Genomic DNA, 24,121 nt, shown 5'->3' on the forward strand with positions numbered 1-24,121 from the left:
TATCTCGAGTCTGTAATAATTAAAATCTTAAATTGCGTACACCGTCATCCCCCACTTTCCTTTGCATACGCAGTTTTGGCGTGTCTCACTCGCTCACCGGCCGTGATAAGTGGCAGATGGTCGGTACTGTAGTCATCCACCCCCCCCCCTCCAAGGAATTCTGCAAGTAATTTGATATTAATGATATGTCTGATATGTTGAAGCGTGAATAGTGATATCTCACGAGTGATAATAGTGACGAAATTAAGAAACGGACTCGAGTAGAATCAAGTGTTGTCGTTCCTCAGGAAGTGTAACGGTGACGCCATTAGCCTTTGGAGAAGTGAGTCCTGTGTTTCCGCTCACCTCCCCTACATTTTTTGAGCTGGATAGTGAAGTATTTCCTATATATTTGTGTATTGTACTTTATATTATTTAGTAACTAGAATACGAGAATGCTAGCTAGTTCTGTCTAAGCCTCAGATAAATGTGTGATTTTTGTAGGCCAAGTATCAGGTGCCTTGGGACTGTGAATTATTTATTATTGTGTTGAAATGACTTTGCAATTCAGTTCTTATTAGGGCTATGTTGCTAGTTAATGTTCACGTAGTTACTTTGTGAGGCACAATGATGATGCAGTGATGATTTTCATGGTTAGAGTTACAGTTATTCATGCTTACTGTATTTGTTAGAGTACTTTTTCTTCCATGTTATTCCTATAATAAGTATTGTTCTGAGCAGACCTATGTGTCTGTAGTGCTATGTGCTAATCTGTTATTACTTGAGATGCCGAGTGTTGTAACTCATGTTTCTTTATTATGAGACCTTCCTGATCATGTGAAGGAATTACTTGCATTGGGGAGAATAGTTATTCATTATTCATATTAACTTCTAGCGGGTCCAAGTGTGGAGGTCCAAGTGTGGAGGTCTAAGTACCTGTGAGTGAGTCCAAGTCCAGGCGTGGAGGTTGAAGTCCCAGTGAGTCAAGTTCCCAGTGTAGAAGTTAAGGTCGGGAGTGGCAGAGGACTGGACCAGTGAAATTTGTGATCAGAGGGACGATTATGAAGAAACACAATGGACTGGGACAGAGGAGCTAAGTTTTGTGGTTTTGATATTAGGACTATATAGAGATATATGTTTCGAACATGTAACAACTGATTTATGTTTAGTCTGTAAAGCAAGTAGCTGGGGAAGATTTCTAATTTTTGGTCTTGTTAATACACATTCCCTCCCACTCGAACTTTATTGTTTGTATAACCCTTGAGAGCTGGTGGTATAGAGCTTACCTGGTAGTTTATTAACGTGTAACTTAAAAGCATTCTGGGAAACTGCGAAGGTTGGGCTTGGGTTGGCCTAGTTGGAGACTGGCCCCGTCATTTTGGCACGCTACCACTCTTAACTTGGCCACTTGAAATCTAATAAACGCAACCGAAGAGGCCGCTAATGGGAGAGAGTCTCCATCAATCTGAGTTCCCGACCGTTCCAGCACACAGTGGTCTTCAATAGTGACTTGTTTTCTTCCCGTTTTGACCATATAAATGTCTGGATCGCAGAGGTGATAGGACAAGTGGTGGCACAGCGTTGGGATGACCTATTAATGTGAGGGTATTTTAACTTGAAATTAAGGTAATAGCTCAACCCCATTTCTCAAAGGTGTATGTACTTAGCATTATGTGTATAATTATAAGGTATGTGTATTTGTAGTGTGTACTGTTTTGGTGTTGCAGTTGAGCATTCACCTCCTGGGGTTGCTCAAGTTGCAGTTGGGGCATTTTCGTAGTTGAGCATTCACCTCCTGAGGTTGCTCACGTTTGTGTAATTCATGATGGAGTCCCGTGTTGAAAAATTGATTGACATTGAGACAGATGCCTGAGGGAGTAGCGGTGAAACAGGAACCATCCGCAATTGATGAGTGTTTTGAGCGTATTAGAGTGTTGGAGGACATGTTAGGCCCACCCGGACTCACCCTGATCAAGGTTGGAGGTCCATCACAGTATACTCCTGTTAAGTCTGGAAATCCATTTAGGCAGTCATCTCCACAGTGGTCAAGTTTGCCTGTAGGAGGTATGCAGAGCTATCAGGGAAATTCGGTAGTACTAGAGTGTAAGATCCCGGAGATCGCCTGAGAGGTTGCAGTACACGTAGATGATGGGTGTATGGTGTATATATTGTATATACTCATTTTTTTTTTCTCTGAACACGTCTTGTCTTTGCCTTAACTGGCTGGGAACATAGAGTCGGGCGTGCCCTTCCAGGTCTCTCCGGACTGTACCTGCGTATTTATCTTTTCTAGCAGTACCTATGATGTTGTAATTTTGGGTTGATTAATAGGGTTGGAATAGTTGTTTAGGGTATGTCCAGCTTTTGGAGAGATGAGGCGTGAAAGCTGCGTGTTGTCAAATCGAGTGCACCTTTGTGTACAGACCGTCGTTCTTGCCTTACCTCGGTTCTTTTTTTCTTTAGGTTAGAATCTTAGGCTTAGTTAGGGAAAATGAGCTCTAACAGTTGGGACTTTAATTTATTTTTTTTTTTCCAAAGTTAGGGAACTGTACATGTGAGGGGCAGTTCTACCTGAAGGTCTCCACCTGGAGGTTTCCTACTTGCTTTGAGAATCTCGAGCGCTGAGTGTAATACCCAAACTGCAGTATAGGATTGCTCAGAGAGAGAGGGGAAGTTTCCAGTTTCTCTATAGGGCTTGGAGAAGTTGAACTATGGGGCTCTCGCATGTTAGTAGAGGTAGGTAGGTTTCGCTCGGTCTCTCTGGACAGAACGCAGTGGAGCGACTCGTGTTACTCTTAACTAAGCACAAAGTTTCTCCTGGTAGCAGGACATTCTCCTTGTGGGTAACATGCCTGGTGAGTGGCATACGTCGTCAGTTGCTTATAGTGAGTAGCAGGAGAAAATTTACTCGTGGTAGAGGATTTTTTTTTTTTTTTGTGGACATGATAGCCGCCGACTGTTCTCGAGCATGGAGCTTATGTAATATCCCACAGTTGTAGTATAGGACACGTTGGCTGGTGTTTTGGAGGCATGTAGATTGGTTTCCCATCACGAGCAAGGAGCGTGTGAAACACCCCACAGTAGCAGTATTGAGGGAGACTGGTCAAGTAGGTGAACTTATGTACCGTGTGTGTTAAGTATGGGTACTGGGCATTTCAGAGGAGTTCAGGTCCAATCAACCGAACTTTTGGTCTTCCCTAACCGTGGGCGGATGTAGTGCCCGGAAGTGATAATGAGTTGTGTCTAGTTCATTTTATATGACCAAAAGTTCGGTTTAGTGAGAGAGTGTGGCCTGGGCATGGCTGTTTCCATGCGGACGTTACCAGAACTTAGATTAATTACCTAGTTGCTAAGTCACTTTTTTTTTCCTACTGTAATTTACTAGTATTAAGTCTATAATATAAAATCTCGAGTGGAGGGGAACATATGCCTTTGGTCATGTGATCCAGCATAATGTACGCGTGCGCAAAGTGATGTAAAGCACGATAATTTTTATAGGTTTCTCGATGTAAGGGTATAAAGAAAGAGAGGTTGCTGATTAATTATTATAACTAGAGAATTTTTTTTTTTTTTTATTCAGTAATCGATTGTAAGGGGACAGACATCACACTATCTCGAGTCAGTAATAATTTAAAAATCTTAAATTGCGTACGCTGTCATCCCCCACTTCCCTTTGCATACGCAGTTTTGGCGTGTCTCACTCACTCACCGGCCTTTATAAGTGGGAGATGGTCGGTACTGTCATCATACTCCCCCCCCATCCAAGGAATTCTGTAAGTAATTTGATATTAATTATACGTCCAATATGTTGAAGCGCGAATAGTGATATCTCGCGAGTGATAATAGTGACGAAATTAAGAAACGGACTCGGGTAGAATCAAGTGTTGACGTTCGTCAGGAAGTGTAACGGTGAAGCCATTAGCCTTTGGAGAAGTGAGTCCTGTGTTTCCGCTCACCTCCCCTACATTTTTTGAGTTGGATAGTGAAGTATTTCCTACATATTTGTGTACTGTACTTTATATTATTTAGTAACTAGAGTACGAGAATGCTAGCTAGTTCTGTCTGAGCCTCAGATAAATGTGTGATTTTTGTAGGCCAAGTATCAGGTGCCTTGGGACTGTGAATGATTTATTATTGTGTTGAAATGACTTTGCAATTCAGTACTTATTAGGGCTATGTTGCGAGTTAATGTTCACGTAGTTACTTTGTGAGGCACAATGATATTGATGCAGTGATGATTTTCATGGTTAGAGTTACAGTTATTCATGCTTACTGTATTTGTTAGAGTACTTTTTCTTCCATGTTATCCCTATAATAAGTATTGTTCTGAGCAAACCTATGTGTCTGTAGTGCTATGTGCTATTCTGTTATTACTTGAGATGCCGAGTGTTGTAACTCATGTTTCTTTATTATGAGACCTTCCTGATCATGTGAAGGAATTACTTGCATTGGGGAGAATAGTTATTCATTATTCATATCCAAGTGCGGAGGTCCAAGTCCAAGTGTGGAGGTCTAAGTACCAGTGAGTGAGTCCAAGTCCAGACGTGGAGGTTGAAGTCCCAGTGAGTCAAGTTCCCAGTGTAGAAGTTAAGGTCGGGAGTGGCAGAGGACTGGACCAGTGAAATTTGTGATCAGAGGGACGATTATGAAGAAACACATTGGACTGGGACAGAGGAGCTAAGTTTTGTGGTTTTGATATTAGGACCATATAGAGATATATTTTTCGAACAATGTGCCAACTGATTCATGTTTAATCTGTAAAGCAAGTAGCTGGGGAAGATTTCTACTTTTTGGTCTTGTTAATACACATTCCCTCCCACTCGAACTTTATTGTTTGTATAACCCTTGAGAACTGGTGGTATAGAGCTTACCTGGTAGTTTATTAACGTGTAACTTAAAAGCATTCTGGGAAACTGCGAAGGTTGGGCTTGGGTTGGCCTAGTTGGAGACTGGCCCCGTCATTTTGGCATGCTACCACTCTTAACTTGGCCACTTGAAATCTAATAAACGCAACCGAAGAGGCCGCTAATGGGAGAGAGTCTCCATCAATCTGAGTTCCTGACCGTTCCAGCACACAGTGGTCATCAATAGTGACTTGTTTTCTGCCCCTTTTGACCATGTAAAAGTCTGGATTGCAGAGGTGACAGTAGAATCGGAGCTGCGGCGAAAGCCGAGAGAGTACATCCGTTCTTTTCCTTCCGACATTACAGGCACAAGACCTTCCCAGATGCAAGTAGGGCATGCTCCATCGAAGCTGTGGTGAAAGCCAAGAGTGTACGTCCGACCTCTTCCTCCCGACGTCTCCAGGGCAGGAGGGCCTAGCCCTACAACAGGAGTGCCCTCGTACCCCTGTTCCACGTAGGAGTGCAGGCAGTGCCCGACGGGGCTGCCTGCCGGAAGGAGTCACCTCTCGCTTGCCTCACTGTCCTGGTGTTAGAGTGAGGTGCCACTCTTTCCAGCTCTCTCCATTACGGGCTGGAGCTTCTCCCCCTACAGGCTCCCCTCCTGAGTCCAGACCAGATTAGGCGCCCCCATGGCCCAGAGTCCGGTCCCTGTAGCCCGGGTCACCCCAGACACTGACGGGCTCTGCCAGGACCAGAGGCCACAGCTCTCCCGTCGGCCTCCCCCTGCAGCAGAGGCCACAGCCCCCAGAGCCAGCGGGCCTCCTCAGGTGCTCACCGAGGCCGAAAGGCCTCCCCCGATGCAGGCGGCCACAGTTCTCTCCTGACGGCCACCCCGGACCGGGGCACAGGCCGCCCTACCTCGGCAGCATCCTCCTCATGGCCAATTCTAGGGCCGGGTCTCCACCAGGCCATCCCCCGGATCCAAAAGATGACCAAGGGCTGACGGCGCACTGCCCGACTTCTAGCCCTCTTTGGGCCCAGTCCCGGGAACCCTACTTCCTGTAGGGCCGATGTGGAGAGAAAGGTGCCTCAGACACTGCCCCACTACTCGCGGACTAGTGGCAACTCCACGGACCCCACTGTTCTACACAGCTCCCCAGACGGCCCAACTCCCACACCTGGCCACCACCTGGAGTTCCTTGCATAGGCTCTTCCTCCCCCAGGGGCCGTGGTCTCCTCTCCGTCAAAACTGTGAGTGACAGGTCTCGTGATCATATACCTCCCCAGTGTCAGGACACCCCCCCCCCCTCAGTGAACTACCAGTAAAGCGTTCCCCTGTGTTCCTGTCACCATAAGCAGCACGTGCCCCCCACTTAGAATGTTCCCCTTGGTCGATGAATCGAGGCCCTGTGAATCACATGCGGAATGTAAAACCCCAGTCCCGGGTTGAAACCCCCCCCCCTCTTCGGACAGTGACAGACGAGCCCCCACCACTCTCGTAACACAGCAATATCTCAGCACTATATCCTCCCCCCCTTCTCCTCCCCACCCCCGGCCCGGCTCCCTAGAGAGAAACCCTCCTTATCCTCATTAAGCCCCTCTCCCCCCCCCTCACACTCCCAGTGTGACCTATAGTATAGTCTCGGCCTTTGTGACACGTGTATAAAAGCTAAGTTAGCTAGGGACTTCCGTACATGTCACGCAGAGATGTATTAGCTAGGACCCGTCTATGTCACACGAACACCTAGGCTTAAGAACTGTCCCTGTGGGTATACTGGGTTCTGTTTTATGTAAATCTGTCTGTGTTAATGTACTACCTATATTGGTGAAATATGGCTTGTGATATCGTGAGAGAAATAACCCAGATGCGAGACAGAGATGCTGAACTAGGTGGACAGTGATTGAGATCAATCTCAGTGTAAAGCATTGTGTACTCTGATCATAGAATGCTGTGTGTGTAATTGTTCTTTATTAATATTGTAACGCTAGGTGTTTTTGGTTCGGCATCCCGCACCTAACGTGTAGCAGGGTCCTCTTTCGAGACCGGGGCTTAGACAAATAGGAGAGAGGCAGGGCACAAAAACTCTAGGCAATAACCTTACATGTGTATTACTTAGTCAGGCAAGGGAATCAGCAGATGTTGCAGACACGATATTCTGGGTGATCATAAACTCTTATAACTAGATAGGATGAATAGTATCTCGCAGGATACTGTCTGGGAATATAGTGAAAACAATACTCGAGGCGGAATGTTCTAAATTAGTATAGTCCAGGGCTTTTACGCTAGTGGAGAGGCTAGGGCTATTTCTCACAAGGGGGGGTGTAAGGCACTGGAGTCTAATTGTAATTATGATAATATGAGGCAGAGTATAATGGTAGCGTGTTCTCTTTGTTATTTTCTGCTTGAGGGTTACTTTTGGTCAATTACCGTCACTCCACGGTCCTGGTGTTTATCTTATCACTGTATAGCCTTTCACTGTGTCTATCTTTCCAACACTTTGGTCTATCACTGTCAGTTCACTATTCCGCCCCGTCACTACTTGATCACTATTATTACACAGTCAGTCACTATGGTTTCTCTAGCACCAAGGGGGCGGCTGAGGGGCCACGCAGCTCCGCTACTGACGGGGCTGGGCACCACCAGTAGTCTCCATGCTCAGGGGGCACGGGATCACACCAGGGGCGTCCGCGCTCGTCAGGGGCTATTGGCGGCGAAGGGGCCCGTACTCTCAGGGCTGGGGACAGGAGTGTAGCCCTCAGGACTGGGGCTAAACAATTGCCTGAACCGGTCATTCAGGCTCCTGATGGAAGGGGAGGTCTTTTGCCGTTGAGGTGTAGGGAGTTCCCGCCCAGGCGTTCTGGGGAGGGTCTGGGGTTCCCGAGGACTGCGGTCCCCAGGGCTGGACGGCGCCAACAAGAGGGTGCTGTGGCACCGGTCTGCATCAGGGTCCGTCAGGTGGGTCTCCTCCAGAGCCAGTCATAGGAAGCAGAGGCAAGGGGAGACTACAGGGCCTCTCCAATACTCCTCTACGCCCTCTGCACTGGGGGTCGGGGAACAGGCGTCAAGCTTAGGTGGTGAGGTGGCTCTCGGCCACTTCCTGCCATAGGGCCTGGCTACTGGCTGTGGCTTCCTAGGGGTGCGGCTACTAGCAGTCAAGGTCCGGCTACTCGTGGCCTGAGAGGGTGAATGTCTGCCAGCAAACCCAGGGACACCATTGGAGCTGCTACAGGCCGTCTGACGAAGGCGGGAGTGGCTACAGGCCGACTCCTCATTACCCTCACAGTGGCTACAGGCTGTCCTCGTAGCAAGGGGTGAACGGCTACAGGCCGTCTCAGGGGGAATGCCTTCGGAGCGGTTACCGGCCGTCTGACGAAGGTGGGAGCGGCTACAGGCCGACTCCTTGAGGAGGGGTTTGGAGCAGCTACAGGCCGTCTCAAGGGGAACACCTTCGGAGTGCTACAGGGCATCTCTTCATTACCCTCAGAGCGGCTACAGGCCGTCTCCTTAGCGAGGGGTGAGCAGCTACAGGCCGTCTCCTTAGCGAGGGGTGAGCAGCTACAGGCCGTCTCAGGGGGAACACCTTCGGAGTGGCTACAGGCCGTCTCAGGGGGAACGCCTTCAGAGCGGCTACAGGCCGTCTGATGAAGGTGGGAGCGGCTACAGGCCGACTCCTGCCGGAGGGGTTTGGAGCGGCTACCGACCGTCTCCGAAAGAACACCTTTAGAGCAACCACAGGTCGTCTCTCGGTGAAGGTGGGAGCAGCTACAGGTCATCTCCTTATTACTCTCAGGACGGCTGCAGGCCGCTTCCTTAGTGAGGGGCGAGCAGCTACAGGCCGTCTTAAAGAGGAAGACACCTTCAGAGCGGCTACAGGCCGTCTCCTTTGGGGTGCTGGCAGGAGCTGGATAGGCAGCTCCACCCCTTAGCTGGTTGATGAAGGCTCGCCCGGAAGGTAGTGCAGTATTCCTGCCATGGTGACGGCGGGCAGGCTCCGGGTCATAGGGGCATGTGGCCCGAGCTGACTTAGGCCATTGTCGCACCGAGTCCCGGCGCGCTGCTGCTGCTCCTCCGTGGGCTCCTTGTGGGGGTGTCCAGGAGTTCAAGGGGGCTCTGCTGTATTCCTTGTGGAAGTGGCTGGGTGTTCCAGGGGGCACTATGCTGCATTTTAAATATATTAGTGTATTTGTCTTCTCGTGGTGTTTGTGTTTTCCCTTCCTTGGTAATGCTGACCCGGTCAGGAATTAAGGACCCAGAGTTGCACCGTGCCTGGACCCGAGAAGTCGGGACACAGAATACTCTGCATAACATGTGTGTATATATATACTACCAAGTTTTAGAGTACGGTAATATTTTCATCCTGAGCCGTAGGAGGATGAAGGGAAATGTAGGGCATTTTTCAGTGTCTGTGTAGGGCGATAAAATTTTAGGGGTTGGCAACACTGCACAGGTCCCTCCCGGACGTCATCAAGCGACTGTGCCACCTCCAGTGTTGCGGCGCCCCAAATCTGCTCGTCAGTGCATTAAATTCTTTTTTTTTGCAATATTATAGGACTTCAACATTAACTCTGTTCAAAATTTCCTCCAGTTTGAATCCCCTGATCTGCTATTTTTGACAGCGACATAAGCTCCACTTCTGATTTAGCTAGATTTTACTTTCCTGGTTATATCTTGATTCAAAATTTCAGACCCAAAGGAGGCGTATGCTGCCTTGCTAAATCGGAAATTGCCCTGGAGGAGATTACTAAATTTAATTGTCCTTATTTCGACTAATCCATTAACAAATTAAATTCTTTTGGTAAAGTTATGTAATTCTGTTGTGTTTATCGTTCCCACAATGCCCCTCCAGAGGCGAGTTTATTTGACTCTATCTTCACAGATAAGTGTCCTCAACATTAATACTGTATCAGAAATTACTCTTCTGAGTGATTCTAATGTCCATAATGTTGAATGGCTCACTTATTTAGCCAGAACTGAGGACTCTGGTCTTGAATGTGAGCTATTTGCAGACTCATTTAATCTCACACAGTTAGTCAGTTAACCCACCCGTGTACCAGACAACCCCGATCAAAATCCCCACCTATTGGACTTGTTTCTAATAACCAATTCAAATAATTATAATGTCGAAGTGAAGTTCCCCCTCCAATCCTCGGATCATTGTCTGATTCAAGCCACCAGTTTAACACCAACCACACCCTCCTGCTCTGAACCTGTCGTGGTGACTAAATGTACGACAGGGCAGACTGGAAGGGACTCCATAATTTTTTCATGGATGTTACTTGGACCTCCTTTTTCTCCCAAGATGCAAATTCCACATTGGGCCACATACAGGATTTCATGAAAGTCGGCATGGAAACATTCATTCCCCATCATAGTTACAGAAAAAGATGTAATTCTCCTAAATGGTTTGACCACAATTGTGCTAGTGTAACAGAACATAAAACAATAGCCTATAACACTTATACAAGGACCAAAACCAAAGAAGCTTTTAACTATTATAGAAATATCAGAAACCATGCCAAAACTATTATCAATCTTTCTAAATCAAACGTACTACATAGACAGGCTAACAAACTACTAAACAACCCAAATGATAACAAAATATTCTGGTCAACCCTTAATTCATTCAAACCTAAATTCACTACCACCTCTTCCATTCCACGTTTACAGTCCCCCAAAGGAAATCTAAGTGACCCATGTGGAAAAGCCAAACTTCTTGTTGACATTTTTTCAACAAACTCAACCCTAAATACAGAAAATCACAATATTCCTGTACTTGATTTTGATTCCCCTCAAATACCTCCTTTCATGATTCACACCAGTTACGTACAAGGTGAATTACAGAATCTCAAAGCTACTGGTCCAGATGAAATTCCTTCAATAGTACTTAAAGATTGCTCCTCAATGTTGGCTCCTGTAATGGCAAAATTTTTCCGTTTATGCATCCGTACCTCAAGTTTTCCAGCCTCTTGGAAAGAAGCAAAAATCCATCCTGTTCCTAAAAAGGGGGCAACTTCTGATCCATCAAACTATAGACCAGTTGCAAAAACTTCCATTCTCGGTAAAGTTTTTGAGGCACTAATTAACAAACACATAATCAAGCCTCTAGTAATAATTAAATTAATCAATGATAGGCAGTATGGATTTAGACAAGAACGTTCAACTGTAGACATTCTTTGTCTTCTTACCCATCAGATTAACAAAACAATAGACCAACACGGTGAAACACACACAATAGCACTGTCTTGATATAAAAAAAAGCATTTGACAGAGTATGGCACCGGGCCTTATTGTCTAAGATGTCACACTATGGTCTTGCATCACTGGTTCCTCTAATTTCTTCTTACCTTCATAAAAGAAAAATATGGGTCATGGTAGATGGACTTTATTCTCAGTTGCATTCCATAAATGCTGGCTTACCTCAGGGATCAGTTTTGGCGCCAACCCTCTTTCTACCTATCTATCTATTGCCAGACACCATAATCCCGTAAAAGGTGGCCATTTGACACAGTTAGTTGTTTTACAGGGAGGGGCACCAACCCTCCACCAACCCACTTGTTGACACGTAGGGAGCACGTATGGTTTGGTTATATGGTTACCACCCAGCGTTGTAAATGGTTTCTTGGCTTACAGGAAACCATTTGGCTTGTCACTCGATGTAAAGCCACCTGTAAAGGAAAGAAAAGGAATAAGAAGTGACAGGAAAGATAGGAGAAATAGGAAGAGAGGAGGACAGGCACAGCAAAAGAATGATAAAAGATAAGGAAGTAGGCAGCACTACATCAAGTGAGTGGATGATGGTCGCCACCACCTACTATTCATATAAATGACCTGCTGTCACTCACAACCCAGTACACTCTTATGCTGATGACTCGACCCTTCATAGTTCTTTCACATTCAGTACCTCCTTTACACAATTTGATATTATAAATTCCCAGATAAACACAGCAATTTCTCTGAACCAGGACCTTTCCAAAATTAGTTCATGGGGACAAACAAATCTGGTCTCATTTAATGATCAGAAAACTGAATACATTAATTTCTCCAACAGAAAGAATTCCTCAGACTCTCACATAATTTTAAATGATGTCAGTATTACCATATCCACTACAATTGATATCCTAGGTGTTACTCTAAACCCTAACCTAAGCTGGACAGCTTATGTTAAAGCCCTTGCTAAAAATGCTTCCAAAAATTGGGACTTAGGTACAGAGTTCGTCTGTTCTTCACTGACTAGCAGATAGTTACAATATGCAAAAGTCATGTGCGTTCTCAGATCGAATACTGTTCACCACTGTGGAGTGGATGTGGAGCCGTTGCATTGAGGCAGTTGGACAAAATTCAAAATCAAGTCATTAGATTAATCAATAATCCTGCCATTACGCAGGACCTTCCTCCATTATCAGTACGTAGAGATGATGCTTCTTTAGCATTATTTTATCGATACTTTTACCGTAAGTGCTCTGACGAACTGGCTTCCAATGTGCCTCTCCTTCACATTTTCTTCCGAAATACTCGGGCAGCTGGGAGCGCCCACGAACTCACACTCTTTCCCCCGCAATGCAGAACCTCTGCTTATCAAAATTCATTTATCCCCAGAACTACTACTCTCTGGAATTCACTTGCTGGGAGTTGTTTCCCACAAACATTTAATCCACTTCAATTTAAATCCAGTTATTATAAATATTTTATGAATGGAGGATGCCTAGAGGCACAAGGACTTATTTTTTTCCTTTGTTTTTTCTTCCTCCATTCATTATCTTAAAAAAAAAATAAAATATGTTCTTTCTTGGCCTCACTGTACACTTATATTATGTTACACTCACTCTCATGCCTCTAGTGCCGGCCTCACTGTTCACTGATATTTCACTTTCCTTAGATCCACTTTATTTCACAGGGGGAAACGTAGGTCCAGGGCTCACAACTCTTGGCCTGGGGTAGGTGGAGGCCCTTTGGGAGTCCCTTCGTCCCGCGGCCACGGGACTACTCTCAGGGGTGTCGTCTCTCGTTGGGGCTCGGACTGTGTGTGGCAAAGGGCCCCTCACTATTGGGGGAGGGGACTGGAGTCTGGCCCTCAGGACTAGGGCCAAACAGGCATTGGAGGCACTCACTCAGGCGCTGGGTGGAGGATGGGCGTCGCCTTCGCTGGGGTGGGGAGAGAGCCCGCCTGGGGGTCCGGGGGACGTTCTTGGAGAGGCATCAGCTGCAGTTCTCTGCTGGAGGCGCCGCCGTCAGGGCTGGGCAGCGGTGGTGGCCCCTGCTGGAGTCCGTCAGGTGGGCGCCCTCTTCCTCCAGACGGATGGAGAACAAGCCCAAGGACAGTACGGGGCCTCTCCAACAGTCCTTGGGGCAGTGGTCTTCCTCCTGGAGGTTGCCTCGGTCTGGGTGGACAGGAGGGTGATCTGCACTTATGCTGGAGGGCAGGAGTAAGCACAGATCACCTTCTCGTTGTGGAGTAACAGGGGGCAAGGGACTTTGGCGTTTCTCTCCGGCGCAGCTACAGGCCGTTGTTGGGTTCCCTTGGGCAACAGACTGAGGGTGGCTACAGGACATCCCTACGCTGTTGGCGCAGCTGCAGGCTGTCGCCGGGACCCGACTCCCTGATGGGAACACAGGAGAAGTGTGGCAACAGGCTGTCACCTGCCTGTCAGCATGGCTACTGGTCATCGCTGAAGTCCTGCAAGGAGGACGACGTGCAGGCAAGGAGCGGCTACGGGCCCTCTCCTCCCTACTGGCATGGCTACAGGCCATTGCCAGTGTCGTGCCCTCCAAAGCAACTACAGAAGGAGAGGGAACGTACCGGTCTCTTCCCAGCGTGGCTACAGGCCGTTGCTAGTCTCTGTAGGGGGTGTTAGCAGCACTGGATGGAGTGGCTACAGGCCGTTGCTAGTCTCTGTAGGGGGTGTTAGCAGCACTGGATGGAGTGACTACAGGCCGTTGCTAGTCTCTGTAGTGGGTGTTAGCAGCACTGGATGGAGTGACTACAGGCCGTTGCTAGTCTCTGTAGGGAGTGTTAGCAGCACTGGATGGAGTGACTACAGGCCGTTGCTAGTCTCTGTAGGGGGTGTTAGCAGCACTGGATGGAGTGGCTACAGGCCGTCTCCTAATTGGTGGCCCGGCTATGGGCCATGACCTTTTTTGGGTGTGGCTACAGGACGTCACTGGTGCCCAGCTACAGGCCGTGGCCCTTAATTCAGATCAGCTACAGGCCATTTCCTTTTTCTCTAAGCGGCTACAGGCCGTGGCCCTTAATTCAGATCAGCTACAGGCCGTTTCCTTTTTCTCTAAGCGGCTACAGGCCGTCTCCTTTTTCTCTGAGCAGCTACAGGGCATCTCAGGTAATGCGCGGCTACCGGCTGTTGCTGGGGTTATGCTTGGAACTGTTAGGCCAGTTCCACCACGATCATGTCAGTGGTCAGCTCGCCCGGGAGGTAGTGTATTTTGACTAAGGTGATGGCGGCGGGCAAGCTCCAGGGAATAGGGGTGCACGGCCCAGGTGAACTTATGTCCATCTTGCCCGGGCGCGTTCCACTCGCCATCTAGCCCTCCTTGTCCTTCTCCTGGGCGTGTGGTGGCGGCCTGAGCTGCCACAGCCGGCATTTTAATCACACTAGGTAATACAACATGCAGGTGAAGGTATTTTCTCTCCCTCCGAGCCAACTTTCCATCACACTTATGTTATTCAGAAATCTATATGATTATCATCACTGTGTTTCATTGCTGTGTACATTACGTCATATGTGAAATTTGCTAACATCATTATGTTTGGTGTGAAATCATTACAACACATATTGTCTTTGCATGCTCTAACATAAGTGTTTTCAACTGTTTCATGCTCCAGTCTGTTTCTTAATTTACTTTTCACTAAATTATATTGAGAGAAAACCCTCTCTACAGCAGCACTGCTTGCTGGCAACAACAGTAGGGAAAAAACGAAACTGCCCAATTCTTGGAAGTCCCTCTCTCCGCACGAATCTGGGCTGCACACGCTGGTCCCTATGGGAATATTAGAGGGTCTCTCTATCTGTGCCGTATGTTGAAACAACTCTCTCTCTCTCTCTTTCTTTCTCTCTCTCTCTCAGAGTATTTTGTGATGTGGTTTAACTCCAAACTAGTCCCCCGAACTGCGGCAGTTTTCAAACCAGCCCCCAAAACCGCAACCCGCGAAGCGGAAGCTTCAAAACCAGCCCAACTTGGCGGGAAAGCCGCGACCTTGGCAATCCTGATCCGGAAGTCTTGAAAAATCTTGTCCCCTTTGCACTGCATATGCGCAGTCGGCTGCCAGATACATGCCAGACGTAGGATTCAATTGCGCCCCAGGCGCTGCAGAGAGAGGACCCTACGGGAAGTCTGGTTGTTTTGTACATCAGTGAATTCGGACCAGAGAATTTAGCCTATGATATTCCGGGCGTACTTCGCAATTTAATCCCGTAATTTTTACCATTCTTGGTTGCCATTATAAGGTCTCTTTTCCCTTGAACCATGTATAATGGGCCTAATTCACTGGGCCAAAAATCACTGAAAGGACAAATCCTCAGTAAACAACAGCAGTGGTGTGTTTTGATGGCGTGTTCCGGAACCGTTGAGGGAGACAGATTACCCAGTGTAACTTCATTTTTTATGCGGTTCCTGACTTTTTAAAGTTATTAAAAAGAGAATAACATGTCTCAGATGCAGGTTTAACGAGATAATGAATGTAATCTGTGGCTCGGAGATGGTTAACCTGGAGATTGATCTCGGTGTCAGCAAAAAATGTTCATTTACAGGAAATAATAGTAGTAGAGATTAGCCTACATACTGGGTCAAATTTTACACGTTTCCCTCATCTGATTTTCGACTTTTTGTTAATATTTTCTAGTAGATTTGGTCATTCTAAGAATCTTTTCTTCTATGACATTTCTCTCGCAAATTGATAATAAACGAGTTACACGCGATTTACTTCCGCCAGTCACAATCACGCCGCGTCCGCTCACCCGCACGCATTTGAAAGTCCCGGAAGACCTAACTTTATACGTTTACCTCATGCGATTTTCGACTTTTCGTTAACATTTTCAGTTAACTCATACTTTATGCAATTCTAAGCATTTTTTCTTTATGACACTTCCGTCTTCAATCAACCGTTGATTAGTTATGGAATTTACATTGTTATTATTTTCTATGGGAGAGAGATTTTCCCTGCCGTGGTCGGACAGTTCTGTGTGTTCGTTGGTGCGTGTTATGTGTGTGGGTGGATAAAGCTCATGCATAGCACATGATTCAGCCAATCACAAAGTAGGATTTCAAACGCCCCACGCTAGCAGCGCTCCCACTTTTAGGGAATTATCCCCAGATTTGGAACTTTTGAGGAACTTAGGGAATAATCTGGGGATTTTGAAAATTTTAGGGAATTCTAGGGATTTTTGTTAAAACCAGGGATTATTTAGGGAATATGTTCATATGCACTAAAACCACACCAGCTCCATCACACATCTCCACACAACATCTCCAGAAATTAGACCTGCTCTTACAAAAGCTTGGTGATGCTGGTTTAAAAATTAAGTAAAATGCCCGCCACAGGACCTCCCACCTCACCACCCCCCACACCACCGCCGAGCCGCCACCCCACCACCACCCCAGGAGGACACACCGGTGAGGTTAATGACCTCGGGCAAGAGGGTCATCGGGGCATCCCGAACCTGAGCCCCTATTCCCCGCAAGTGCCCCAACCCTAGGTGTTCAGACAACCTGAACTACTGTGCGGGCGGGGTAGTGACCGTCAGACCAGGGGTGGGACTGAAAAGAGGTCAGTCCCAAGTAATACCGTCTTGACGGTCTTGCTACACCCTCTAGGGCAGGAAGAGGCCCAAGGGCAGGAAGAGGCCCAAGGCTACGGCCTTAAAAGAGAAATAGACACAGGCTACGGCCTGACAAATTGTGTAAAGGGGAAGGTGACCCCAGGCTCCGGCCTTAACACGCTGAGGAGAGAGAGTTGCCTGTGTGCATCCCTCTCCAGTTGTACTTTGGCTACGGCCAAGGTAGAGAGACCCTGCTACCGTACGTGTAGTGCTACCCAATTACGGAAGCGGCGACTCAGGGCCGGCCTCTCGCCGGAGCAGACAGGTGATCCTGTTTCTCCGTTAGTCGTTTCCCGTACGGGCAGACACTCAGCTACGGCTGGGGCAACTACCAGGGTGGAGAATTCCCTGACGGTAGGATCTGTCCGTATTGGAGAGAGTGCGGCCCTTGGGCCCCTCACTCCGGCTTGTCCCCTACTGCGGGAGGAACACCACGTTGACGGCCTCTTGCCTCGGTGAAAGGGCGACCCCGATCACCCTACTGGTGTCCCTCACATGCCGGGCAAGTTCACGGCACCAGCCAAAGTCCACACTAGGGGAAGTAGAGCCCCACCTCAGCCCAATGAACACACTCAGGGAACCACGAAGAGCGTGAGTCTCCCTCAAGCCTCTTTCCCTCCGGGGAGCCCTTCGTCGCCATCCAGGCTTCTTGGCCAAGCGGAGGCGTTAGAGTGGTGGCAAGGCCCGATTGCGGAGTTACCGCCCACACCCGGACGCTCCTTAGCACTGTTGGAGCCCTACCGGAGACGCTGCTGCAGCCCAGCCCTGACGGCGCCTCTCCCCCTGAGCACCTGCAGCCCCCAGACGCCCAGGCCTTCCACCACGGTCCCCGACAACGGCGACCTAGGCTCTCTCACGCCCCGGCAGCAGAGGAAGCAGGCCCGAATCCTCCGACTGTTCGGTCCTAGTCCCGAGGACCCCCGACCAGGTCGAGGCCCCCAGACTACAGGGCCTCCCTGCACCCCACCAGCGCGGCCCTAGGAAGGAGCCGCCCCTCAGGTCGAGGCCCTAAGCAAGGGAACCTCCCTGACAGTAAGTACCAGTGACTCAATTACCCAAGAAACAAGGGTAGAACAGTGACAGTGACAGTGACCCCTAATACAGTGACAGTGATCCAATGCACAGTGGCAGTGTCCAATAAAAGTTATATTAAACAGTGGTATCATAATAAGTCGTACGTAAACGTTAAACAGTTCAGTTCCCCCTCTCAGAAAGGAAGCGGGGAGTTTTCTGTGGAATTGAAGGTAGGTGCGTGAGTGAGCCGAAAGGCAAGTGAAGTGCTCCCCTGCGACTAGGTGACCGTGTCGGATGTCGCCATACGCACCCTACTTCTATTATAGTAACATCTCCTCCACAGACTCCCGATCACAGTGAATACAAGTGAAAATCCCCCGTTTATTATTATCCATCAGTGACACGACAATTACTCTCAATTGACAACCGCAGTGAAGTGATACCTCTTCTAAGTAACAGTAACACGTATCTCTGACTGCCCTGTGCCTAGTGTAAAAGTATATTGGATCCAGTTATAAGTGTATTATTGTATCTCTGTTTTATTGTGTGTCAAATATTGTGTATGTAGCACTGTAAGGGATAGAATTTAAGCAATAGATGTGATTCGGTGTACTGTCTCTTTTTATGCCCTGTTCATTTGTTAGTGCATTACATCCGGTCTAGTCAAAGGACCCCGTTCCAGTGCTCGTGTTTTTACGACGAGAAGTCGCCTTAAAAACACAGCATTACATTAAGCTTTCTGAATGCAAAATTTTGCTTTCAGGAAATAAATTTCTTAGGCCACAAATTAAGCTCTAATGGTATTCACACCACTGATGACAAAATACAGGCAGTGAGAGATTTTCCTGAACCCACTACGAATGACGAAGTTAGACAATTTTTAGGTCTAGCTGGGTACTATATAGGTCATTCGTACCACAATTCTCTCACATAGCCTTTCCTCTATTCCAACTACTCAAAAAAGATGCTATATTCCAATGGGAAGAAGAACAAAAACAAGCATTTACCAAACTAAAAATTAAACTAACAAATGCACCTTGTTTGGCATATCCGGATTTCACAAAATTTTATTATATGTACAGATGCATCAGTTAAAGGATTAGGGGCTGTACTGATGCAGGAAGATAAAAGAGGACAGAATCAACCATTTGCATTTGCAAGCAGACAATTAGAGGCACTTGCGGTGGTTTTTGGATTACAAAAGTTTCGAGATTTGGTATATGGTTACGAAATACACTTATTCACCGACCATAAACCGCTAGTGGGTATGTTTAAAGAAAAACTCCTCTCTGGGAGGAGAGCAAGATGGAAATGTACAGTCGAAAACTACAATGTACATATTCATTATATACAAGGCAAAATGAATATAGTAGCCGAAGCATTATCTGGGAACCCGACCACAATTCAGGTCGCGGCATTAGATCTCCAAGGAGACATTCCAAACCACAATGATATCGCAAAAGCACAAAGACTTGACCCAATATGGTCTAAAGTTATATACAAGTTAGAAAGTGGAGATGACATACAAGTACCCAAACTACATGTACCACTCGAACAATTCGCAATAGTCAATAATAATTTATACAAGATCAACCCAGGACAACCAAAACGCCAAAGAAATGCTAACCAATTGGTAGTACTTATAATGACATGACATCCCAAGTAAAATGCCCGCCGCCGGACCACCCACCCCGCCACCCCCCACCCTACCACTGGGCCACTACCACACCACCACCCCAGGAGGACACAACGGGGGGGCTAGTGACCCAGGTCAAGAGGGTCACTGGGACACTACTGACCTGAGCCCCTTTTCCCCGCAACTGCCCCAACACCAGGTGACCGGGGAACGCCAACAACCTTGCAGGCGGGACAACCATCGCCAGAATTGGGGTGAGACTGAACAAGTTTCAGTCCCAAGTAACGTCTTGGTGACGGCCATAGTTACACCCTCAAGGGCAGGAGGCCCTAGGCTACGGCCTAAAGTGTGCACCAGGGCGGTTGTGCCCTTAGCCACTTCAAGGGCAGGAGGCCCTAGGCTATGGCCTAACGTGTGCACCAGGGCGGTTGTGCCCTTAGCCACTTCAAGGGCAGGAGGCCCTAGGCTACGGCCTAACGTGTGCACCAGGGCGGTAGTGCCCTTAGCCACTCCCAGGGCAGGAGGCCCAAGGCTAAGGCCAGAAGAGTGCACCAGGGCAAGGGGGCCCTTAGCCACTCCCAGGGCAGGAGACCCAAGACTACAGCTAGAAGTGGGTAGCAGGGTGAGAGGACCTTTAGCCACGGCTGTAGAAAACCCAGGAGAGAGAGTCGCCTCTGTGCTTCCCTCCCTGTACACAGGAGAGGACACAGACTCCGTGGATCCTTTTCCTACCTTGTCCCACTGTGGGAACCTTTCATCACCACCCGGGAGTGTTGCCCCGGAGGTGTCGCCAGAGTGGTGGCAAGGACTGAGACCGGGCCTGCCTCCCACACCTGGGAAATCTCTATTCTTTGCAGATACCAGACAGAGACGAGGCCGCAGCCCAACCCTGTCGGCGCTTCTCCCAGGAGACGATCGCACCCCCAGGACCCCCAGGTGAGACCAGCAGACTACAGGCGAGGGTAACCCAGACTCCCTCACCCTGCGGAGCCGTAGACGACAGGCCCGCCTCCTCCAGCTGTTTGGCCCCAGTCCCGAGGCCACCTCTCAGGTAGAGGCCCCCAGACAGGAGGGCCTCCTTGCACCCCACCAACGAGGCCCCAAGGCAAGGGCCTCCACTCAGGTCGAGGCCCCCAGACAGGAGGGCCTCCCTGCACCTCACCAACGACCAGGACCCGGGCAGTGACTCCCCTGCGGGTAGTGTGTTGCCCCTTGCAGGCAGAATCCCCCTAGGGCCCTCTCCTCACACCCCGACGACAGAGTGTACCCTACCCAGGAAACACGGGTAAATAAGTGACGCCCCTTATACCGAGAATGAGCCAGGGGAAAAGAACAGTGAACAGTGACCGAGTGAGACCAGAGTAAAACCAGTGACAGTTGTTTTTAACCTAAAAGAACTCCATATCCGGCAGAGTAGAAAAGTACTTGGACCGCCAATAAGAGAAGTTAGAGTAATTGTACAAGCCCCAGAATAAAAGAACTTTCAATAACTGTGAACGGAGACCAAGGTGCACGGGAGAATCAAAAGCCTGTGTGAAGTGCCGCCGGGACTAGGTGACTGTGTCAAGTGTCGCGATTCGCACCCTGTCTTGTTTATAGTAGTATTTCCCCCACGGACTCTTAACCTTGTTTATTCCCCTTGTTCTCAAGTGATTATATGTTTTGGCTTTAAATGAAATACGGGTATCTCCATGTATAATTAAAGACATTGGTATACATGTATCATGTCGTGTGTTAAGTGTAACTGTATCTTGTGGTACCAAAGTCTAACTCTGTGTCCCTGTCTCCTGTATCTTAAATATCACTCTGTGTTATATTGTAACGGTGTAGAATTAAGGCAATAGATGTGTTAAGGTATACTGCCTGGATTTTATGTCCTGTTCCTTTGTTGGTGCTTTACTTCCGGTCCGGAAAGAGGACCCCGCTCAGTCTCTAGTGTTTTTAAGTCGAGAAGTCGACCTAAAAACACTCAGCATAACACTGGTGGCAAGTGGTGGTTCTGGATCCGAGTAAAAGCACGAAGGAACGAAAAAAAGAAACTTGCACAATGGCAGCCAAACCGCACATTCAGTTGCCGAAATTCAGCCCGGACCAATGTGACATTGATGTGTATTTAGATATGATTAAACCCCTCGTAGACATAGGGTTTGACTCGGACAAAGAGAAAATTGCAGTCACATTGCCTAAACTGGGCAAAATAATCGCCACTGTCGCACCAAAAGTCATCCCAGAACTGACATGGGACCAGTTCTCACAAATTGTGAGACAGGCTTTCATGCCTTCCATGGGCAGAGTTGTCGCTCTCTCTCAGCTCAACGCCCTCACCTACGATGGTAACCTAGACGACACTTTCGTCCAGGCTCGGCGCCTCGTCAGGGCCGTTTATCCCGAGGCAGCCACAAATACTTGGGATATTCACACATTTAATGCCCTGCTGAGGATTCTCCCTAACACAGTCAGGGAGCACTTCTCAATCTATGATCCCTCAGGGGACATGGACCAGGACCTGCAACTTGTCCGACATCTCCTCGCCGCCTGTCCCATACCACAACCTCTTCACGCGGTGACAAGATTCCCCACAAACCAGAACACTCCACCAAAACCTAAGCCGCCGCCTCACCAGCCACCTACAGAGCCGCCTCCTACTGTGCCCAGGGCTTACCCACAGATGAAACGCCCCAACCCCAAGGAGCAAGGCAACCTTATCACCATTAATCCTTGGGAGTTCACGGCCTGCAGTTGCACCTGCCCCCAGCATGACATAAGAGAGCAGCTCAAGGCAAGCAGGCTCAGGAACTTTCACCAAGAGCGCAAGAAAGTCTCCTCCTTGGACGCCACCGCCCCGGAAGACGACGCGCCGCCACTAGTCTACCCAGGACCGGACAACGAGGAACACGACGATCACACCCAACCTCAGCAGATGGATTTTTAGGCCTGCCCCCGCACCTCCCCACGATGGCGGGGGCCACCTCACACAACTACAGACCCCCAGTCTATAACAAGATTTGGCTGAACGGGGTCAAGGCGAGACTACTAGTGGACACGGGAGCAGCCAGGTCATGCCTCTACTCCAACTTCTACTCCCGCCACACCTCAGCTTTCGGCCCACTCCCCACCTCAGCCAACCTCGTAGATGCGGGGGATGGCCCCCTACCCATCCATGGGGAAACCCGGGCCCTTCAAACCAGCACTCACCAACGAGTGTCCACCAACCACCCCTTCATTATATTTGATTCCACCTGTAATCAATATGATGGATACCTTGGGCTGGACCTCCTCCAAAAACTCCACGCGACCATCGATTGTCATCAGCGCCTCCACTTCAGTCCAGCCCGCCCCAACCAAGCATCCATCAACAAGGAAAAAAAAAAAATCTAGAAGAAAAACGAAAAACAACACCACCTCCCCCACACCACCCCCACACACACACTCCCCAGACACTCACCTGGCCCAACCCACCTGTACATGTAACCCCACCCCGACCTCACTCAATGCCTCACTTCATCCCCCTCCATCCCCATCTCCCATTCCACCTCTACTGCCCCCCTCTCCATCCTTCCCTGCCACTATCGCTTCTACAATTACCATTCCACCTCACCACAAAGCGTGGGTGAAACTCAACAGACCCTCAGGTACATACATCCGTCCTTTTCTCACCATCCATACCCACCGGACCCCTCTCATCCTGTCTAATGTCCCCACCTTCCTCCTCCCCCACACCCAACAAATCCATATCACAAACCTCGCCACAACACCTCTAACTCTACTGCGAGGACTCATCATTGGCGACACGGAAGAAGCCGAACCATGCCAAGCACCACCCCCCAATCACCCCATTCTCCCCGACCTACCATCACATCTCTCCACTTCCCAAACCAACAGTCTCCGACAACTACTCCTGGACTTTCAGGACCTATTCTCCGCCGGCCCAACAGACCTTGGCCACACTACTTATCTCAGCCACGAGATACATACTACTGGACCTCCCATTCGCCAACCATCACGCCGAAAAAAAAACAAACAACGGGCAGAAGAAGACCGGCAGGTCCAGGATATGCTTGATGCCGGTGTCATCTCCAACTCCACTAGCCCGTGGTCCTCACCTGTTGTACTCGTGCGAAAAAAAGACGGAACCATGCATTTCTGCGTCGATTACCGCAGAGTGAGCGATGTTACGATCAAAGACGCTACACCCCTACCCAGGATCGACGACTCTCTTGACTCCCTCCACGGATCAACATGGTTCTCTACCCTAGACCTGCAATCAGGCTATTGGCAGGTCCCAGTCCACCCAGACGACAAGCACAAGACTGCCTTCTCAACATCGAACGGGAAGCACTATGAATTTAACGTCCTTCCCTTCGGACTCTGCAACGCCCCCGCCACATTTTCCCGCCTCATGGAATCTGTTCTGAGCGGGCTAACCTGGGAAACCTGTTTGGCCTACCTAGATGACGTCATCGTCTTCAGCCACACCTGGGCCGACCACCTCCACCGCCTCAAACAGGTGTTCCAACGCATACACCAGGCCGGGCTCAGACTCAAGCCCACAAAATGTGTTTTAGCCGAACGTTCAGTCTCCTTTCTCGGACACCTGATCAATGCAGAAGGCATCTCTCCTGACCCCGACAAGCTACGTGCAATCGCCGACATCCCCCTACCTCGTGATATACACGAAACCAAAGCCTTCCTAGGTCTAACCTCATATTACCGGCGTTTTGTAAAAGGCTTTGCGGACATCGCCAAACCTTTACACGACCTGACAAAGAAAGGCGAACCATTCATCTGGACAGAACCAAGAAAAATCGCATTCACC

Source organism: Coenobita brevimanus, chromosome 81 (assembly GCF_032717465.1).
Source record: "Coenobita brevimanus isolate Jiangsu-jjx chromosome 81, ASM3271746v2, whole genome shotgun sequence".
In the NCBI taxonomy this organism is placed as follows: Eukaryota; Metazoa; Arthropoda; class Malacostraca; order Decapoda; family Coenobitidae; genus Coenobita; species Coenobita brevimanus.